The 8,115-nt window shown below is 40.8% G+C and overlaps 3 long non-coding RNA genes across 3 annotated transcripts; 1 reads left to right on the top strand and 2 right to left on the bottom strand.

Moving 5' to 3' along the window:
- Positions 1 to 426: 426 nt before the first annotated feature.
- Positions 427 to 4,992, bottom strand: LOC114141494 (uncharacterized). The gene is made up of 3 exons (XR_003594855.1): positions 4,168 to 4,992; positions 1,584 to 1,693; positions 427 to 478 (listed from the first exon to the last, which is right to left on the bottom strand). It is a non-coding gene; the product is annotated as an uncharacterized LOC114141494 (long non-coding RNA).
- Positions 4,993 to 6,838: 1,846 nt separating this feature from the next.
- LOC114141493 (uncharacterized) lies at positions 6,839 to 7,705 on the bottom strand. The gene is made up of 2 exons (XR_003594854.1): positions 7,546 to 7,705; positions 6,839 to 7,429 (listed from the first exon to the last, which is right to left on the bottom strand). It is a non-coding gene; the product is annotated as an uncharacterized LOC114141493 (long non-coding RNA).
- On the top strand, positions 7,429 to 8,115 carry LOC114141492 (uncharacterized). The gene is made up of 3 exons (XR_003594853.1): positions 7,429 to 7,639; positions 7,704 to 7,845; positions 7,950 to 8,115. It is a non-coding gene; the product is annotated as an uncharacterized LOC114141492 (long non-coding RNA).

Genomic DNA, 8,115 nt, shown 5'->3' with positions numbered 1-8,115 from the left:
TTGTGTTAGTGATATCAAAATTACTTGTGTAAAGTAATGTTAGAGAATTGTTCCTTTTCTAGCAGACTGTTGTGTGTCCCCTGCACAGGAACTACCAGGTGTGAATGAGAAGCTGTACATTGTTGTCCTTGTCAAATAAACAAACATATGAAATATGACTGAAATGTGTCTTTGTTGACCTTTCATTTTCAATTTGGATCTGTAGTTAGGTGTAAAGCACATGTTTTTATGCTAACGTTACACAAGACTTTATCTCAAAATACTTACTATTTTGGGCCCGTGCAGCGACCGGTCTTCTGGCCCGAATGGGCTTCGGCACAGGCTGCAAGTCTCCTTCGGTGATATACTGGAAATCGTCTGCGGTTTGCGGTGCCGAGTTTCTCCGAAACGTCCTCTAAAGCGGCCAAAACTTCCCGTGAAAGACCAGGAAGCGCTGCTCGAATGGCATCGTGGATGTCCTTTTGTGTATCCGTCGTATCTGTTGAAATACAGAAAACTAAAAAAAGGTTGATCTCTGAACCGTTAATATCAAGCCTTTACGCTGCCAAAACACTGTGCTTTAATGGTACAAACCGATTCCCATCTTTTATGCAAGATGATAATGGCCACGTGTCAATCGGTTTACTAATGCGCCTGCATTCTAATCTTCTTCTTTCATCCTTTACAAAGTACATGTGGTAGTGTGGAAGAAATTCTCCACGATACACTCTCATCAGAACACGAAGTGCAGATTCATCCTTCACCAATGTAAGGATGAGTTCAACAAACTCCAGTGACTCATCATTCCTACTGACTACTAATTGGCCCTTCTTGTACGTTATTCCATTATACTGCACGTCTGTGGGAGTCATTGTATCCTCACTGTAAAGTTCTAAATAAAATGGTGAGCCATCTTTTATTTGCAAGGTTGGGAGAGTCACTGTTCCGGCAGAAAGAAAGGCCTGTAACATTTGATGTCTCTCTGAAAGAGTCAAACACAGATGTTTGAAGTTTTTCAGTTGTCTGGCACATCTTTTGAAGTAACTATGTTTGCTCTCGAACCGCATGGTCCGGAGCCCGATGAGTGGACCGCATTTCGGAATTGGCCCTGGATAGTGCTGTAAATAATGATGTTTAGGTCTCGCTGCGTTATCTGGAAACAATACCTTCCTGGTTTCCAAATATTCCCGGATGAGAACATTCAAATATGCAACCTGAGGATTGGACATTTGCTGAGCACAAATCAGGTCAACGATATCCTTAAGCTGCAATGTTAATATCATCTTGTGAATCCTGCACCTTATCACCAATTAACAGAGGCAACAGTCTCAAGAAATTCCAGTTTTGTACTGCTTGTCCACTGAGTTTCAGTGCTTTTGGAGTGACGGCACAAGGTTTGGAACAAGCATCTGTTGCTTTGTATTTGAATTGTCTGATGCGCCTGTTCAAAATTGTGTATGTCAGCCATTTCTTTTTGGACAATCGTGTATTTGAGATAAAGGGCGACATCGTATGAGAGGACACCCTCGAAGATGTCACGGCCAAGACAAGGGGGCGTGCCTGGTGAACAAACATTAAAGTTCTCTAAAGTATTAAACACTGACCTGAACTTAATCCCCTGCACTTCTGTCACATCCTCTCTTTCCAGCTGTTTAGTGGCAGATCGATACGTTTCCGGAGTCCGCTCTGGTCCGATGATAGCTGGATTTTCACTCTGAAATTCAGACCGAGTAATCAGACAATATCTGCAGAAGTACTGAGATGTACTGACATTTTCCGTAAAACCCCCGATGCGGCGAGAGCCCGGGTTGTCTCCGGCAATGCGATACGGTGCTCCTTTCGCGACTGATTCGTCTGCCATAGTTATCCCATTCTCCTCTAGTATTTTCAAGTCAGTCAACAGTTCTGAAAAAACTCTGGAATGGCCAAATTCCTTGAAATCCTTCTCTCTACACAACAAGACCGACTGCATATGATCGGTATTTGATCGGACATGGGGTGGCATATGGAGTAGAGAAAAGTAAACGGCAAAGATCTTGTGCTTTTTTTTTGCAGATCCCAATGGGTTCACAACTTCAAATGCATCTTGATAGAGAACCAGCTTGAGAGATTTTTGGTTTTCTTGAAACAATACGTTGGACGTAAACACCTTACCGTCGTCACGGTCGGAGAGAACGTCGGCTTTTGAAACGCCGTGAGCCATCGTTAGGCCCTGCCGATATTTGGAATCTAACATACCTTTTAACTAGGCCTGTCCCGATAAACGATAAATCAATTAATCGTACGATAAATTAAAACTATCCACGTCGTTTCAATTATCGGCATTATCCTTTTTCTCTTTCTGTTGATGACACCGAATGAAAAAAGGCTCAACTCCGGTGCTCTCCACTGACCCTCCTTTCTCATTTCCTCAGTGTAAAGCCCAGCGCACACGACACGATCTTAGAGCTGTCTGCCGATTGTCGGCCCATTTTCAAAACCTGACAGACCACACATTAGCCGACAGAAATCCTAGGTATAACGGTTCGATCGGGTTCGTTCCTGCCGTGTGGTGTCCAACAATGGGCACAAAATAATGGCTACAAGTCCAATGAACTAATTTTAAAACCAGGCATTAATCAATGCTTTACTGCAATCTACCTGCAATGCATGTGGCTAGTGTCAGCGTAAAGTCCTGACTGAATGAAAATCATTAGGAATTAGAAAGAGAGACATACAGAGACTGAACCGCCTCATCTGCAGAGCTGGCTCCGTGGTCGGTGTGAGCCTGGAGTCTGTGGAGACGGTGGTGGAACAGAGGACACTGTCTAAACTCAGTCTAATTTTGGAGAACACCAGTCATCCTCTGTACACTGTTTTCTCCAACCAGAGGAGCTCCTTCAGTGACAGGTTCCTCTCACTGGGTTGTTCAACCGAGAGGATTAAAAACTCCTTTGTCCCACGGGCCATTAGGCTTTACAATGCTGCTATTTGTGGGGGAGGAGGGAGACGGGGTAGCTTTTAACATACTTAAGCACTTTTACTAGACTTCTTTTAGTGGGAATGTATTTATTTATTATATTCTTCTATCTTGTATGGTTGTCTCCAGATGTACGATTTTAATGTTGTGTGGATGTGAATTAATGTGTGAGCAACAGATAACCTTAATTTCCCTATGGGATTAATAAAGTTTAACCTAACCTAACCTAACCTGTTTACGTCACGTTAACGAAGAACAGCTGAAAAGTTACCGGGTTTATCAACTGCGGTAGCAATTTCGCTCCAACTCCTCCTCTTGTCAGTTCGATATTCTTTGCATGTTGAATAAACATTAATGTTGTTTCCACATATCATCTCCGATGTCCGCTGGACTTCGGGTTGCGCCGTGTCAGCTGTTTGGGATTCCCAGACGTAATTTCCCCTCAGAAAGCACGAGGAGAATCCGCGCTTTCTGATTGGCTGCCTGTCACATTCAACAGGCTGCGTTAAGATCCCAGTCGGGAAAAACCCCTGATTTGGATCGGAGCGGCAACGACGATCTACCGTAACACACCACACAATCTTAGAAAGACCAACGTTTCAAGATTGTTGTATGGGGAAAAATAGGAGCAAAAAATAGCACTTGCAGCACTCTGAGTATCTTCATTACTTGTTTCACAAATCACATTTTCCAAATAATTTGTATGTTTCCTGGAGATGTGAGAGGTAAAGGAAGATTTCACACGAAACACAGAGGCGCACCCTTTCACAGGGCAAGTTACTTGGCGCCCCTCCACTATTATGCTCCTTCAAGTGAACAACCAAAGCTTTTATCCCTTCACACTGCCATTTACAAAGTGGAACTGTGCATTTTAATTTCGTTAAACTTGTGTCCAGAGCAACTCTTGGCATGCTATTATGATGACGATAGAAGTGAACGCACTTGAACATACGCCTCGGTTCGTTGCGATGCAGTTTGCGATGGAGAACAAAGGCTTTAACAGATTTAACTGTTTCTGCACACAGGTTGCATGAATACATCTTAAATATATTACTTCGATGGATAGCTTACAGCGATGGCGATACAAAACGGATGTAAGCAATAGCTTTGTGGAGAGGCTAACTTTCCACAACTTCTTTTTCTCCTCGTTTCCCCTGAAATGTCTTTTCAACCAACCGAATGCAACTCAAACTATTTGTTTTCTGAAATGTTCCGCAATATTTCCTTACCTGAGAACGAGAGCCGATCAGACGGAGAAGGTTGGATGATGAAGTCTCTGCACAATCTGAGCGGAATAGCTGGACAAAAACGCCAACCACCGAGTGCGACGGGTCCTCAAATGCAGCGCGCTGATCGGTCCGCTCAAATCCACCGCTTCCAAAGTTCCGCCAGAACTCAAGTTCGCCTGTCCGCGCGGACCAGGTGCAGTGGCCCCATTAATTAAGACTGACTACAGGCTGCCTGCCAGGTCTACAGGCAGGAAACTTGACTTACATGACTTTTGCTAAACCGAATAAATTATATTACAATATAGACTACAAATATCTCTAAAACATTTTCTGTGACTGAGTACAGATTATTTTAATTTATTTGTTAATGAAAAAAATCCAATATTGGCAACAAGATAATTTACAGTACAGAACATTTCGTGGAAAGATATTTAATTTCCATAATTCCATTCAAAAAGTCAAACTTTAATAGATTCCAGATTCAGGACCCACAACTTAAGACGATTGCAAGTATTTGTTTATTTTTACATAATTTAGGCTATCAGGAGAATTAAATGCAAAGGTTACAGCGCTACTACAATTTTTGTTTTCATTTCCACAACAGTATGCATATTGAACAGTTTTGAACTGTATACTTTAGATTAATTATAAATGTAAAAATTACGATATACACTGCTAGAAAAATTATAGTATATTTTTGTAATTGCCACAGCAGTATGCATATTGAACAGTTTTGAACTGTATACTTTATAATTATTGAATACAAAAACTACGGTATACATTGCTAGAAAAATTACGGTATGTTTCTGTAATTGTCACAACAGTTTGCATTTTTAACAGCTACTAACTATATTAAAGATGAGTGCAAAAACTACAGTATGTACTACTAGAAAAATTACAGCATATTACTGTTAAAAGTATTACAAGACTTTTTTTAACAGCAGGGCAATGTAAATTTTCTGATAACCCCCCCCCCCCCAGTAAAAATGACATTTTTTCCTAATTATCTTATTTACGGTAATTACTTGTTAAAGAAACAGTCTAAAACTGATTTCCAATTTACGGTTTTAAATTTTCATGGTTTACTTTATTTAACTGTAAAATTTACGGATATTTTTGACAGTGTAGGAAGTATGGTTTTATTTTCGTCTGAAATAACACTTTGTCTTTTCTAGCTGTCATGGTAACTCAAAGCGGAAAAAAAGAGCCGCATTTGCGCATGCGGTTGTGACGTCAGCGCGGCAGGTGCAAAGAGCCCACTGTAATAAACAAAGATGATTTTCTTTTTGTTCCTCTACCGCCCTCTTGTGGTCGCAGCTGATAATGATCCATCTAGCACGCAAATGCTAAGATGACGTTCGGCGTCCAAACAACAATGAGAAGAATCATGGATGAAAAAGCCAAATTTCAGCACAAATTTTAAACATTATTCAATACACAACTTGTTGTTTCTATATTCTGTTTCACATCTTTCAGAAAGTAACCGATAATAATAACTAAATGTCTATAATACTTGTGGTTTTCTTTACATAAGTTCTAAACAAATCAAATCATAAAAACGCTGATGACCGCTGACCGCTTCTGTACTCAGAAGCTGAGTTGATGCTTCCGAGTACGATTCGCATATTTAAAAGCGAATCGTGTCCAATTTCCAGCACCGGGCTCACTTATAGAAGTGAGGATTTTTCTGTTCTAATTTGAAAATGAAATGAGAAAAGAACTGGGAACAAAAACAAGATAAGAAAAAAAACCCAGAAGGTGCAACAAACCTTCAGCAGCCTCATCTTGTTTATGTCAGCTAATGACGTCATCATTTACAATAACAAATAGCCCATAAAAGCATCACTTGGACCCAGAGTCTACCTGACTTTTGTCAATTGAGCTGTTCTACATTAAACCCACAGTCCATTTCTTATTCTGTATACCATCTGAGGCCCGATTGTTATCCTGACCGTATGGGTCCGATTTGAAGTGATGTTATTTATTATTTAGCGTTTGGTGAAATATGCATTTTCATATCAGTCAGGTAATTATAAACCCCGTATTGTTAACTATTACATCATAAATATACCATATATGATGCAGTTTTTTCCTATTTCTCTCTTTAATGACACACTTCCACCCCTCCTAGATGAATTAGATGAATCGGTTCATTTCTACAGCAGGTAGAGATAAGACAGAACCAGCAGGACACTGACCAGCCAATCGGATGTTCTCCTGACTGAGAAAGTGGGATAATATCTCATCTCTGCGGTAAGTTGGGTTTTTAAAGCTCTTCGTAGCCTCTTAAAACATCCTGATGAAAAATGAATCAAACCTACTTTAGACAACTGAGAATCAACAACCAGACAGTCAAGACATAATATGTTAGATATCACTGTTTTAAATTTGTTTTAAATTTAGGTGGGTTTCCTTTTTTTTAAAAGAAAAAAAGGAAAACTAGAAAGAAAATGTATTTATAATAAAGCAGATGTTGAGTTTCTCTAATAAATGAAACCTGGACTCTGAAAACACTGATATAAAGGTCTAATAAAAACACAAGATATTTATTAAGTTTTATTGTTACAGGAGCAATGAAGAAATATTTTAGTAAACAATTATATGGTTTCATTTCAAAGGTTAAGTTTTAATGTTTTAAAACTTTCCTCTGACAACTCCTGATAGTTTTTTATGTTTTCTAAACTCTAAGTGTTTAGAAACGCTAACATGTTGTACATATGTGTAACTACTGTATGTAGTTGTAAATAATTGTCTCAGAGCTGAATCCTCTTTGGTTCTGATTGGTCCATTCAGAGAGAAACCAGCCGCTGAGCTGCAGTAGCGTCGAGGTCCAGTTCTCCCAGTGCAGTAGTTCAATCAGCCACTAGAGGGCGCCGGACGACTCCAGCTCCTCGTGGTTCTTCTTCAGCTGATTTTCTGCAGGTTTTCTGCTTTCTTGGGTTGATAAACAGGAAGTCTGAGGATGGCAGCTTCACCTTCATCGTCCTCCTCTTCCTCAGCTGCAGCATCAGTGATCCTAGAGGTCCAGTTCATCTCCTGCTGATGCTTCCAGTTCTTCTGGGTTTCTGCTGCTCAGCTTCTGATCTGCTTCACTGACAGCTTCAACTTTTCTGTCTGGACCAACAGATGATTGATTTGCTGCTGGAAACGGTGATGGTGCAGCAGATCCTGCAGGGGGCGCTCTGGGGCCTCAGTGTTCAGGTCGGTTACAGTCACATCTCCCAGACTCCTGAAACTATTGGTTCCTTCCTGAAATGATTTCCTGCAATAAAATGTTGGCTGGCAATGGACCCTGAACACTGAGCAAAACCTGAAAAGTTCAAATCTGACCTACAGTTTTACAGCTCAACTCATGACAATAAAGGTGTTTGTTGTCACCTGAAAGGGGGAGGAGCCTAAGGTGTTGGTGGTTTCAAACAGACCTGGAGCTCAGGGTCTGAAGAGAGCAGCGCTGGCCGGCATCCAGACCAGGGTAGGTTAGGATTCATCCTAATTAATGTGAAGTTTTACTCATCTCTGTTTTTGTCTTCCAACAGGTTGTGGATCACAAGCTGTATGGCAGCAGAGCTGAGTTTGATGCCACCATTGACCTTCTCCTTAAAGAGTTTGGAGTGGAACTGGTCTGCCTTGCTGGTTTCATGAGGATCCTGACTGGGATCTTTGTGAAAAAATGGCATGGTAAAAGTCTGTTCATGTGTAAAGTTTTATTGTGTTTAAAAATAAAATGTATTTTTGTGCTGGTTTTTTCTTTTGTACCCAAGTAACTGTAACTTTAACTTTAGGGAGGCTCCTCAACATTCATCCCTCCCTGCTGCCTTCATTCAAAGGGGTCAATGCCCAGCAACAGGCTCTCCAGGCCAGAGTGCTGATAACTGGGTGCACCGTCCACTTTGTAGCTGTAAGTGTTGCGCTAACACATATAAAGCTCATCAAATAAATCCACACAAT

This window comes from Xiphophorus couchianus, unplaced genomic scaffold (genome assembly GCF_001444195.1).
Source record: "Xiphophorus couchianus unplaced genomic scaffold, X_couchianus-1.0 Scaffold1000119, whole genome shotgun sequence".
In the NCBI taxonomy this organism is placed as follows: Eukaryota; Metazoa; Chordata; class Actinopteri; order Cyprinodontiformes; family Poeciliidae; genus Xiphophorus; species Xiphophorus couchianus.
This window is presented reverse-complemented; position numbering and strand designations above follow the sequence as displayed.